Raw genomic sequence first — 12479 nt, 5'->3', positions numbered from 1 at the left:
AGACAGACATGTTTCTGTGCAGCAATGGCTGGTTCTACTAATAACACTCATGCCCACATGTTGCACAGACCTAAGAGATGTATTTCAAAAGCAGACATTTACCAGTACAACTCATAACAAGTCATATCTAAAAGAAAGAATAAAGTTTAAAACCAATACATTAATACAAAAATACATACAACGTACGATAAAAAACTCATAGTCTCTTACTTGCTTTACTTTTATATATGTTCCATCCTGCTGCTCCACACTGCCCTGGGCTTTCCCACAACAAGCATGACAAATAATGTAAAAGGACATCAGCTGACTTTGGCAGACAATTAACTTGTTAGGGCACTGAATAAAAAGAAATCCTAATTAGTGTTCTGATGATGAAAAAAGTTGATGATACACATAGTCCACAATTTTTTCAAGTCTAACTTGATGTCAGGGAGAGATCCCTGCAATAGTTTTTGTGACAGTGTCTCATCAGATGACTCAATAATCCTTTCCTCCTCTAGGCTCCATCAGAGATCTCCAGGTCCATGAAAATAGGAGGACTTATCATCGTCGTGTGTAGGACTGGGCAGTGGAGTTCCCCAAATTAATACAAAGGATTCCGGTGGGGCTGGGTCACCAAGAGTCTCCAAAAATGTGTATAAACTATAAATGTATGTGTAATGTGTATACACTAGATACCTCCATAGAATGTAACAAATCATGTGACTGTACATGCTCAAAAACTTACTGTGTTTTTTTCAAAAAAATGTCATCTAGTACCCATCAAAAAGTACCCACTGGATCAGTCTGTAGGATTAATAAAAGCAGTGTCATCAAGCTGGCAAGGAATCTAAGCTTGATAAGCTTCCTTATCTTGAATGATGATCCTTATCAGCTGGTTTGATCACAGTGTTTACAATTACTCATGAGTTCTTTAAGGGCAAGAATAAATGCCCAACAGTTTTCACCACATCATACATCTGGAGTCACTGGTATCAAATGAATTTTGAAATTCATTATTAGAAATAATGAATCACCAACGTGAAGTGAAGTGTGGGCTGTTTAACTAACAGGCCCACACTCTCGCTCCCTCACACACACACACACACACACACACACACACACACACACACACTGCAACTGTGACAAAACAATTTCCTTAAACCAAGATTAAACATTGCAGCCTGAGTCATGCTTTCAGGGTGCGTTGACATCCACTTCACATGCCAATGCAAGTTTTCATAATAAAGTACATATACAATATTAGTTTGTTTATGCTCACAGGTTTATGGGATGTTGCCTAAAGCATTGGTAAGAGAAAGAAAATGGGCGAGTAATAGTAGGGGAAGGCTGAGAGTAGATAAGGAGACATTTACTCCTCACTAGGACAAAGGAGTACTTCCTTGTCCTCTCTGTGTCTAATGAGAAATCAGAATCTCAGCACATTAGCATGCTACACGCAGAACTTCTGCAAACTGTATTGAATTGGTATTAATCCCAAAATAATAAAATGTTAGCAGATCAGGCTATTCAAGCTTGTACTTGTACTTCTAAGTCTTGGCTATCAGTGATAATAATGACAGCATTTATTCTGTAACATCCTCATATTACATGAATTATTTACATAGACACATATGCACTTTGGTGGGCCGACTACAAACTGCCAGTCAGCATGCTTACCTACCAAGAAATTACTAAGTACTAAATTACTAAGTATTTGTAGGCTATCTATAGTATTTGAAGGCTATTGAATGTATTCAGCCTCTCTGGCTGATAAAGGTTGCCATCGACCACACATCTATTCTGTGTAAAACTTCAAAGTAAAATATCAGAATAATTAAAAATTAAAATCAATCAATCAATTAAACAGAGTATGAGGAGTTTCTACAAAACAATATGTTGTTGATTTAACATTGGCTCTGTAAATGGGAAAAAAACACACAACGCTATTCCAGCCAGTCAGCAACAGTTCATGCTCATAGACAGGACAGGGGGAAGTCATCAGAGCAGCTGTCTATGTGAGGACATGAAAATAGCCCTATAAATACAAATACTGTGGATCACATGGAGCTGACATGCAAACTATTTTGGTTCAGTAAATTTCTGCTGTCAGTCAGCCTGACCAAGGCAGTTACTCTAGCCTCTGTCCTCTCAGTTCTCCAGGAGCTGCAGCTGACAGACGGCTGCTTCTGTGGACAGAGACGCTGAATGCAGGTCGAGTGAGAAGTGGGGAGGCAGCAGAGAGGCAGAGAGTGTGGATGGACTGTTGTGCTCACATGAGAAGAATTTTTTTCCCACTTGCGATAAAGTGTGAGAAGAACAGAAGTGACTCTACAGCTGATGCATCACTCTGGATTTGACCATATTTCTCTTTTGGTCATTGCCTTCGCAATGTGCGTTCATGAATTGGGGGGGTGGAACTTCTGAAGAACAAGAAGGAAGGGGTGTATTTGTTTGGGTATCTGTTCAAATATCAACAACCTTTCTCCAGAATGACTGACTCTACCTTTAAGACATGAACATCATTTATAAGCTAAATTAACCACAGCTTGTCCAGCTGATTTGTTTGTGACTGTTAGGCATCATTTTATTATAAAAATCCTTATAGTAGCAGCCTAAGCAGCACAGAGACACACAGCTAGGTGAGCTGCAACTAGCTGCTGTAAGGTTTGAAAAGTTACAGAGCAGCACATTACCTACAGGTTTCTATACATTTTTTATTGTAACATTTTTTGAGACAGTCTGAATAACATGATATGTTATTTTTAAAATATTAATTTTGGTCTCAGATTTACAGTTACATAGTCTATCAATACAATAAAATGTAAAACTCAGAGAAAAAGTCATGACACAAGTCCAAGTTTCAGGCAAGTCAGCAAATGCATATTCAATAAAGTAAAGATTTTGCAGTCAGGCTCTTTGTGTGTATGTGTGTGCACAAGTGCCTTAGAAAGAGAAAAGAGTGATAGAGAGCAAGTACACATATGCAATTATTTTGGCTGTCTGAGAAAAAATGTCCCTGCCAAAGTTAAAACCAAACCTACGCCCTTGCTTGTAAGGTTATGGTTGCTTAAGTTGAAACTTAAGCGGCCTGTATTGTGAAGCAATCGCCAGTTGAAGATTCTGTGCAGGCTTGGCTCATCTCGAGTGAGACTGTTGCCTTTTATGTGCATAAAGTTGTGAATCAAAGTTCAAGGTTCAAGAGGTTTTATTGTCACGTACACAGTAGCACAGCAGATGGCAACATTGAAGGCAGTGAAATTTGGCTTCTTCTTTGTGCTCTAGTTCCAATTAGAGTATATAATAAAATGAGAGAGAAGAGAAAGATAAGAGAGAGATGAATTAAAATATATACATTATATATATATATATACACACATACATATACAGCCCTAAAGTGACCAAACTATTGGTCTGTGCCTGAAATCTCTCCCTCGTTCACTCATTCACTACTCTATATATACACTCAATAGTCTAGATGACTCAATAGTGTGCAGTAAATTTAGGTTTTAGAGCTGTACATGTCATCATCATTTTGCGTCATGGCTGCCAGCTGTCTAGCTGCACAAAGGTAATTTTTGTATTCATAAAATGCATTACAGGATTATTTGCAAAAATAGTGTCCATGGACACTACACTACAATTTTTTGTACCATGGGTACTATTGAGGGTGCTATATGATTGATGAATTGACACAGCCTAAAGCACAACAGTAAAAATGTATCTGCCAACGGTTTAATAACCATTTTATAAACTATGAACTCCTAAAACTACAATGAACTGATTAATACATACCATTTAAAAACATAAAGATGTATTCATCCTTGTTTATTGATGTATTTATTTCTGTCTGTAAATTTTGGACATTTTAACATCAGAAGCATTACTGCAAAGAGCAATCAGCTAACTCATCTTGTGTCTGACTCAAATCTGGACTCTCTCTGGCTGACTGAAACATGGTTGAAACAAACAACTCCTGTGAGTGTGTTCATGGTGCCTGGATACCAATGTTTCAGAAGAGACAGACATGATGGAAGAGGAGGAGGGTTGCTTTTTTAGGTGAGAGACAACATCAAATGTGAACATGTGGTTTACAATACGGGTAACACGTTAGAATATGTTGGGATAAAAATAATGTTATCCCAACAAATGTCTTTCAACATCATAGGTGTCTATAGGCCCCCTCCTGCAGATGACACTTTCTATGATCAACTCACAGAAGTCTTGAAAGAGTGCAATCTCAACAAAGAATTATTACTTATGGGTGATTTTAATGTGAACTGGGAGAATAAAAATGAAACTAAAAATGATCACAGAGAAATTCCAACTAGAACAACTAGTAAAAGGCAAGGACTGTAAAATGCTCCAGTACACAATTTAATCTGATATTTACTAACAAACCAGAAAGAATAACTAAAAGGTGTAATTTAATCACTGGCTTATCAGATCATAACCTAACCTTATGTGCGAGAAAAATGACTAAAAATAGATTTAGGACCACAGCAACTAAGACAATGATCCTTCAATGCATTCTCAGAGCTAAGCAAGAAGAATTTGTCAGTGAAATTAACAGCTTGAACTGGGATGATGTACTGTCCTCTGATGATCTGGACTATGGCTATCATACTTTTACTCACAGAATCAACTCTGTGAGGGAAAGATTTAATGTGAGGATGCTGATAAAATCAAAAAATAAAAACAATTTACCGTGATTTAATGAAAACATGTGGAAACTAATAGTTAATTTTAGAAATCTAGAGATGCTGCACTAAGGAAGACAAATGAAACTAGAAGAGACACTGACATGCTGATTTATAAAGGTTCCAAGAGCTAAGAGAGGCTAAATCTAATTTTTATCTCAATATTTTGACTGAGGCAAAAAGCAACAGTAAATTGATCTGGAAAAAACATTGATAATCTCACAAGGAGGGACCCAAAATTCTTAGGAGATTTTAAATTCAAAGTACGGGGAAAGTTAATTGAAGATCATTTACTGTTGCTTCTGTCTTTAATATTTTTTTTCTTGAGTCTGTATATGAATAAGGGAAAAAAAATATGAAAAGGAAACTGGATATTGTTCTTATAGATGCTACAGGCCAGGTTTTCAAGCTGGTAGACACTGAGTTACAAGTAAAAAAAATCATCGGCTCCAAAAGTAGAGATGCTTTCCAATTTGACACCATGTTTGTTAAATCACACAAAGATATTTTAACTCCCCCTATTGCTCATTTAATTAATGTGTCTTTTAAACACAGCTCCTTTCCTGATGACTGGAAATGTGCCATTCTCATGCCTATTTTTAAATCTGGAGACCGCCTTGAAGCCAGTAACTACAGACAATAAATATACTGCCAGTACTCTCAAAGGTTGCTGAGAAAGTTGTCATTAAACAACTGACATTTCTTAATACAAGCAATTTTGGTCTACATTGTATGCAATTTGGCTTTAGAGCAAATCATTCCACCAAAACTGCTACCTTGCACTTAATAGAGCAAATTAAATCAAGACTTGATAAAGGAGGAGTAGTTGGTGCTGTATTTTTGGATCTGCATAAAGCATTCGACACAGTCAATCATGATGTTTTAATATCAAAACTCTTTTAATTTAACTTCTCATCTAGAGCACTGGCATGGATGTCTTCATATTTATCTAATAGGATACAATGTGTTAGAGTTGGTGACACATTGTCCAGTAACAAGAAGTGCACAATGGGTGTTCCACGAGGGTCAGTATTAAGTCCCCTATTATTTAGCCTATATATTATGATCTCACTCAACAGTGTCATGATGTAGAACTACAAGTGTATGCAGATGATACCGTTGTGTACACACATGCAAAAACAGCTGAGTTAGCTGCTGGTAAGCTAACAATTGCATTGGAAAAATCATGTCTGAGTCTAAATGTAAACAAGACAAAAGGTATGTTTTTCTCTAAAACCATGGTACAAGCTCCTAACACTGATTTTTTCATCAAAGGTGAAAAGATTGACATAGTTACTGATTCTAAATATCTTGGTGTGACACTGGATCCAAATTTGAACTTTAAGAAACATGTTAAAAAAACGGTTAAAACCATAAAGTACAACTTAGCAAATTTTAGACATTTTAGTCTCTGTTTGGACACAGCCAAGATATTTATGCATGCTATGATTCTTTCCCATATGTCTTATTGCATCACATGTTGGGGGCAGACTGGAGAAACAGCCATAAAACCTCTTGAGTCCTTACACAAACAAACTCTAAAAACACTGGACAAAAAGCCAATGTATTTCCATCACTGTAGGGTACTGGAGAAATACAATTTACTGAGCTTTGAGAATTTTAGATTATTCTCAAATTTGTGCCTAGTTTATAAAATTTTAATGGTTTGGCCCCTCCTCCACTATGTGACTTTGTGTACACTCGCTCAGTAAGTTCTATTAGATCCTCCAGAATATCCTCTATACAAGATTGTACCATACCATTTTGTCGCACTGCATTTGGGCAGTCAGCTTTCTCTGTGAAAGCAACAACTCAGTGGAATGCCCTACCTGATTATATGAAGAATTGCAGTTCAATCAATACATTCAAGGCCAAATTAAAAATCTAATAAAGACCAATAAGCTTTGTGACCACTGAGTCTAAACTTCATCTATGGTCTTCTCATTAGCATGGATAGTCTTGCTTTTAATTTGACAAGTTTACATTATTAATTTCTAATTGACATTGTGGGTGTATGTGATGTGCTGTTTTGCGTAGCTTTGTATTTTGTATTTTGTATGGTGTGTTCTGTGTGTTTTTTGCTTTTTACTGCTTGTTGTTGTGCTGTTGTATGTTTTGATTGTGGGGGACTGCAGATGTAAATTAGCTTTGAGTTAACTTTTATGTTAAAAAGTGTACACTGTCCCAGGAGTGTATGAGAAGAAAACATTGGACCAAAAGAGCTGAAACTTGCAGAGGGGAAGTCAAGAGGAAGGTCTTGTGCAAAAGAATTGATATTTTTTCCCCTGAACACTGAGTCAGTGCTCAGCCTGCCTGGCCAAAGACTGTGAGTGGGGCTTCTGCCCTCTGTGCACCCGGCAGAGAAACAAGCTCAGTCAGGGCACAAAATGTCACGGGGGTGCAGCAAGATAAACACGAAACACCACTTCATTGATGTCAAACAGTAACTTAACATTACACATCTTGCTTTAGTTCATTTAACCTACCTAGGTGTTTAAGTTAAATATCAGCCGAAATGAAAAGTCTCTCCTCAGGAGTCATGCAATCTGCACCTGCCAAATGAATAAAATGTAATCGCAGATTAATCTAATTGCTAATTAGCCAGCATGTTAAGCAACTTGAATCCCCACATTCACATTATTTTATATAGAGCTCTGTATATACTTCTTTTGTTTCTGCTGGCCAGCATTTCATTTCCCACTTAAAGACAATTAAAAAGACAGACAATTAATTAAAAGGTTTTTTTTTTTTTGGAGTTCTAGTAAAGAAAAGCTCATTGCTTTTTGGCTGAAGACCATTTCAGTTCTGCTCTTTCATGTACAGCTATTATAAAAATAATAAGTCAATTCATTTTGACAGGTTGTATTTCCTCCTTTTAATTTTATTTTTTATATACTGTATATATACAAGGGAGATATTGATTTAGTTCTGAAACTGTTTTGTCTTTTACCAATAACTATCCCAGTTAAGAATATATTCCTTTTAATTTTTTTTCTTTAATCAATCATTTCTAGAAATCCAACTTCATCTGCACCCTCCTCATTTGACACTCTCATAAATGCATTTAATAATAGGTTAGATACAACCTTTGATGCTGTTGCTCCAGTAAAAATGAGTAAAACTATTAAAAACAGGAGCATGCCATGGAATAATCATGAGACCATTAAATTAAAGAGGAACTGTTGGACTGCAGAGTGAAAATTGTGCAAAACTAAATTATATGCATATAAAGAGATTGTCTCTGAAAAAAATCTAAAAATCTGCAGCTGGAAGTGTTGATATCTTTAAACGTAAACTTAAATCCTTTTTGGCTTGGCCCTTATTTATGTTATTTATGTTGTTATATTCATGTTTTTATATGTTTTATTCTAATTAATTTAATTTGTCATGAACTGTTTTATCTTGTTCTTATTCTATTTTATTTTAATCTATTTCATTGGTTTTATTCTATTTTACGTTTGTTCTGTCATTTTATCAGCTCATCAGTCATCTGTAAAGCACTTTGAGTTGCATTAACCTGTGCTAAAGGTGCTTGAACACTTGAAGTGTTATGAGGAAAGGTATGTTCCAGTCAAGCAATTCATAAAGTAACTGTATATACAGTACGTAGTAAACTGCTACCAGACCCTGAATACATTTTAACAAGTTTTTACAGATATATGGTCTCAGTGATCATGCTATGATAAACTGAAATATTGGTTACATTGTGTCACAGCCTCTAGGGAAAAAGATCAAGAGTGTGTCCTTTGCATGTAGGTTTCAGTTAAAATGTCCACAGTCCACAGTGAGCAGTCTGTGAGCAATAATGAGGTCAATTATAATAAAAGTCCTTTTAATGTTGTATATAATATTTAGTAGCACCAATTTTACAGTGGAAGAAGGGGTTCTATTATCGGATTAAGAGAATGCCTAAAATGTACATGATAGCGGGCTGAGGAGACTTAAATGTTAGCATGTTAGCTTAGTCCGTTGTTAATTCCTAATTCCAAGGCAGTGTAGTCGTTAAGTGTAGTGTCAGTTAAATGTTCATGAATAGCAGATATGACCCAGCCTGATGGGTTGAAGATAAAAAAAAATTCTCTCCATTTTAGAAAAGTGAAAAATTCGGGGACATTCTCTGCTCCTGCAGTAAACTTTTAGCCAGATGTGAAGTTAACCTACACGGCTGAACTTGACATTAGCAAAGTGGAGGTAGGAAATGGACCTAAGATTATCAGATACTTACCATGATCCAACAGAATGTCCATGAGGCAGGTAAAGTTGTCTTTCATTTTACCTCATTGTTGTTTGTGCACTCATGCATAACAACAGCACAAGCAGAGGGGCGTTGTTTCAGTAGCTGTGTAACAGAGGCTTCTATAGCCTTAACACCAGGACCAGGATAGTAAAAGGTTAAAGGTTGAAAAGTTAACTGCTAAATCATGCCCCATAGATGATCCAACCACAAAGATGGCAGATGTGCTGGGAGGGCTGCTCAACTAAACATGTCAGCTGGGACTTCTATGGGGCATATACACTCACCAGCCACTTTTTTAGGAACTCTGCCATAAATTCTACTTTTATGAAGCTTATACATTTTCAATTTTTGTTGACATTGTCAAAGAGGTGATAATTCTACTTTATGTTTATTATTGAGGTCGTAGTGGGTGGTGGTGGTGTTCCTAATATTTTGCTGCCCTCACATATGTTAATGGAATAGACAAAATATTAGGAACACCATTCAATATAATGCACCCCAGTGCACAGCAAATACTCCTTCAGATATGCCTGTCGGATGGTTGAATAGCTTCAGAAACCCCCTCCTCCCACATCTTTCCGACAGCGGATTGTGGAGAGAGGGTGTTGTGCATGGCCATTTCTGTAATTTCCTGACACCCACATGCCAACATTTACAACCACATTCACACGGAAGTGAGAAGGAAGGAGGTTTGAACTTTTCTTGCTAGCTCTCCTTTTTTAGTCATGAGACAAATATTTATGTCACTTTATGTTAAAAGAGACTGTCCGAAAAATATGCACCATTATCCCTGTATTTAAACAATATCACATCTCCCCCTTTCCCCTCCCCTCTCTATGGTGTTCAGCTTTTACTCCACTTTTGAGTGAAGCCGTTCAGAACATATAAACATATTTGATTTCCGACATTGTTGGACAACAGAGAATCAGTTTACTACCCATAGTAGTAATGGGCAGACAATGCATACCCATCAGCGGAAATCTCCTAAGGGGCAGCTTCCAAGAGCTGGCCAATGAGGACAGAGTGGGCTCCTGAGGAGGGGGACCTTAGATTAGCTAAAATGGCTTGTTTCAGACAGGGGCTGAACCGAAGGGCTACATAAAGGGTCAGTATGAGTTAAATAAGTTTTTTATACTCTAAATCATGCAAAGATATTCCAGTAGAGCCCTGCAATATAAATATAGACGTTTGTAAAAAACCCTTTGTTTTCAAAAAAATTAATGTAAAGTTTGCCCAACCTCCACCTCCCATAATTTTTGTACAGCCACTGGCTTTTTGTACAGCCTTGAGAAGGTTAATTAAAATCATGCAGAGGCATAGTGAGAGAAACATAGTTGGACTGGGAGAGGAAAGATGGCAGAGGGAAGTATAGAGTGTGTGGGTTTGGGGGCTGGAGGTGGGGCGACCGAGGGGACTGCGGCGTTAGACTACACTGATAAAATGCGATGACACAGCTCGCTGAAGCTGTTATGGTGACACACACATACAGACAGACAATGTTCTCTATCCCATAGCCAGGAAAACTATAACAACTCACATAATATAATATATTCCACACACATACATACAAAACAGACTCCGCCAAACACATACACACACACACAAGGACAGGACACACAAACAGCACCAAAACCCTAGGCTTATAACATTGTCCTCCAGTCTGAGGCAAAATAATCTACTATGCTCTCTCTCCTGCTCTGTCTCTTACATGCACACATACACTGCCCAACGACCGCAACTGAAGAAAACAGTAAGAAAGACAATGCATATGTGTTTGATTCTTACCTCTGGCTGGATCATCAGTTCTGCTGCATTACAGGGATTCAGTGGTTAGTCACTGAGATGCTGTTCTGGCTAGAGCCTGACTGTATGTCCTCTACCTCTCTCTCTCTCTCTCTCTCTCTGTCTCTCTCTCTCTCTCTCTCTCTCTCTCTCTCTCTCTCTCTCTCTCTGTCTCTCGCTCTCTGCTGTGCTGTGCTGTCCTGTGTGTGTGTTCCTTTATCTGCACTGCTCTTGCATCCTATTCCAAGTTCCCCTCTGCCTGCCTGCCTACAGGGCAATATAATAATGTCAGAGCAAGAGGGGGAAGTAGTACAGTACATTTCTTCATTAATAAGCTGCTTTTTACACATGACTTTGTCCAGAGGTGCACAAAACACAAAGAATAAAACAAGAAACTTATAATTTTGCCCCCCGTTACAGAGACTAAATAAGAAGAGAGAATTAACATACATTTAAAAAGAGAAATACACAATATAAAAATATACAATACACCATAAAAATATAGATACAACAATAAAAAGATATAAGAATTTGCAGTATGTATGTAGAAAGAACAACATTAATCTGTGCAAGAACTAAGGTGTTTCCATCATCCTCATCAGTTACTGCTTATTAATGAGTAACAATTTAGGATAATGATGCCCTCTTGTTACTATCTAGTGGCTGCTGCATGCTTGTCTGCACACTGTGCAGTGCAGCCATTCACAATGTAGTTTGTGCAACATTTTATCATTGTTTGGCTAGTCTAAGGAAAAATAAGTCAAGATGCTGAGGATACTTCCCCCTTTTTCTTTTAGTCATCATAAACACCGTTACTGTAAATATCCTACAATATCCTCATCAGCTGTGTATGACTACGGGGAGCAGGGAATTCAAGGATGTCTTGGAGTCACTTTCCCTTGGCCAAACTCACACTATGACAGGCTAATCAGTAGGCTACTCTGCCAGTCATATCAAACAAAGCCCTTGTTTACATAACATGGTCTTCCCAGCAGGATATTCCATCAAGGCAGATAAAAGAAAAAAGTCTGGCTTATTTTGATAAGTTGATAAGATATTTTAATTGAGAATTCCATTCCATCACTGTGGCTTACAGCTACCCTGCTCAGTAACCAAGGTAACTTATACCACAGAACTAGGCTGCTCCATAGCAGGCTAACTGTCAAGCTTAATTTAGCTTAATTTAAGAACGTCAGGTGGAAACTGAATCCCAAAAGACTGTTCCATTAAGTGTCTTTCCACACCTGCATCATTATGTCATGTCATGTCATGTCCGTTTTTGGAAACATAGGATGGAAGAACTGTGAGCGACCCTTAAAAAAGTACCTATTTCAGTTAATCCCCATATTATTCATGTTCACTTTTGTCTTGCAGTGAACCCTTTTGTTTAAAAGCTTAACAGTTATGATTTAAAGGGGATGTATTATGTTTTTCCTTATTTTCAGACATATATATATAATGTCACAATGTTGGATATTCATGTTAAAAGTGGCGAACGTGTCAGCTAACGAGGTAAATGTATGTAGCAGTAATCCCTGTGAGCAAAAAGCACCGGCTTCAGACTGCTCTGAACGCTAAATTTCCAGCGTTTTTTTCTATTTTCAGCCCAAGCTGACGTCAGTTTGTGACGGATTTCTTTATATGGACATCTGCTACATGCACAGTGCAAGTTCACTGAACCGCTCCAGGAGTAGTTATGTCAAGCCACAACTCCATTGCACAGGAGTAGTAGTTTACCTGTTAGAGGTGTGCTGGTTGTCATTATTTCCACCGGTTTTTAG

At 37.5% G+C, this 12479-nt stretch overlaps 1 protein-coding gene across 2 annotated transcripts in view; it reads right to left on the bottom strand.

The window, feature by feature from the left end:
• Nucleotides 1-10786, bottom strand: part of LOC122979351 (glycine receptor subunit beta-like) — a 68337-nt gene extending 57551 nt beyond the window's left edge. For both annotated transcript variants that reach the window (XM_044346718.1, XM_044346719.1), the window contains exon 1: nucleotides 10702-10786. The gene's annotated coding sequence lies outside the window, so the exon portion shown is untranslated. The remainder of the gene's footprint in view (nucleotides 1-10701) is intronic.
• Between the last annotated feature and the right edge of the window lie 1693 nt (nucleotides 10787-12479).

The sequence above is a fragment of the Thunnus albacares genome, chromosome 3 (genome assembly GCF_914725855.1).
Source record: "Thunnus albacares chromosome 3, fThuAlb1.1, whole genome shotgun sequence".
Lineage (NCBI taxonomy): Eukaryota > Metazoa > Chordata > Actinopteri > Scombriformes > Scombridae > Thunnus > Thunnus albacares.
The sequence above is the reverse complement of the archived record's forward strand: the minus strand, read 5'-3'. Positions and strand labels throughout refer to the sequence as shown.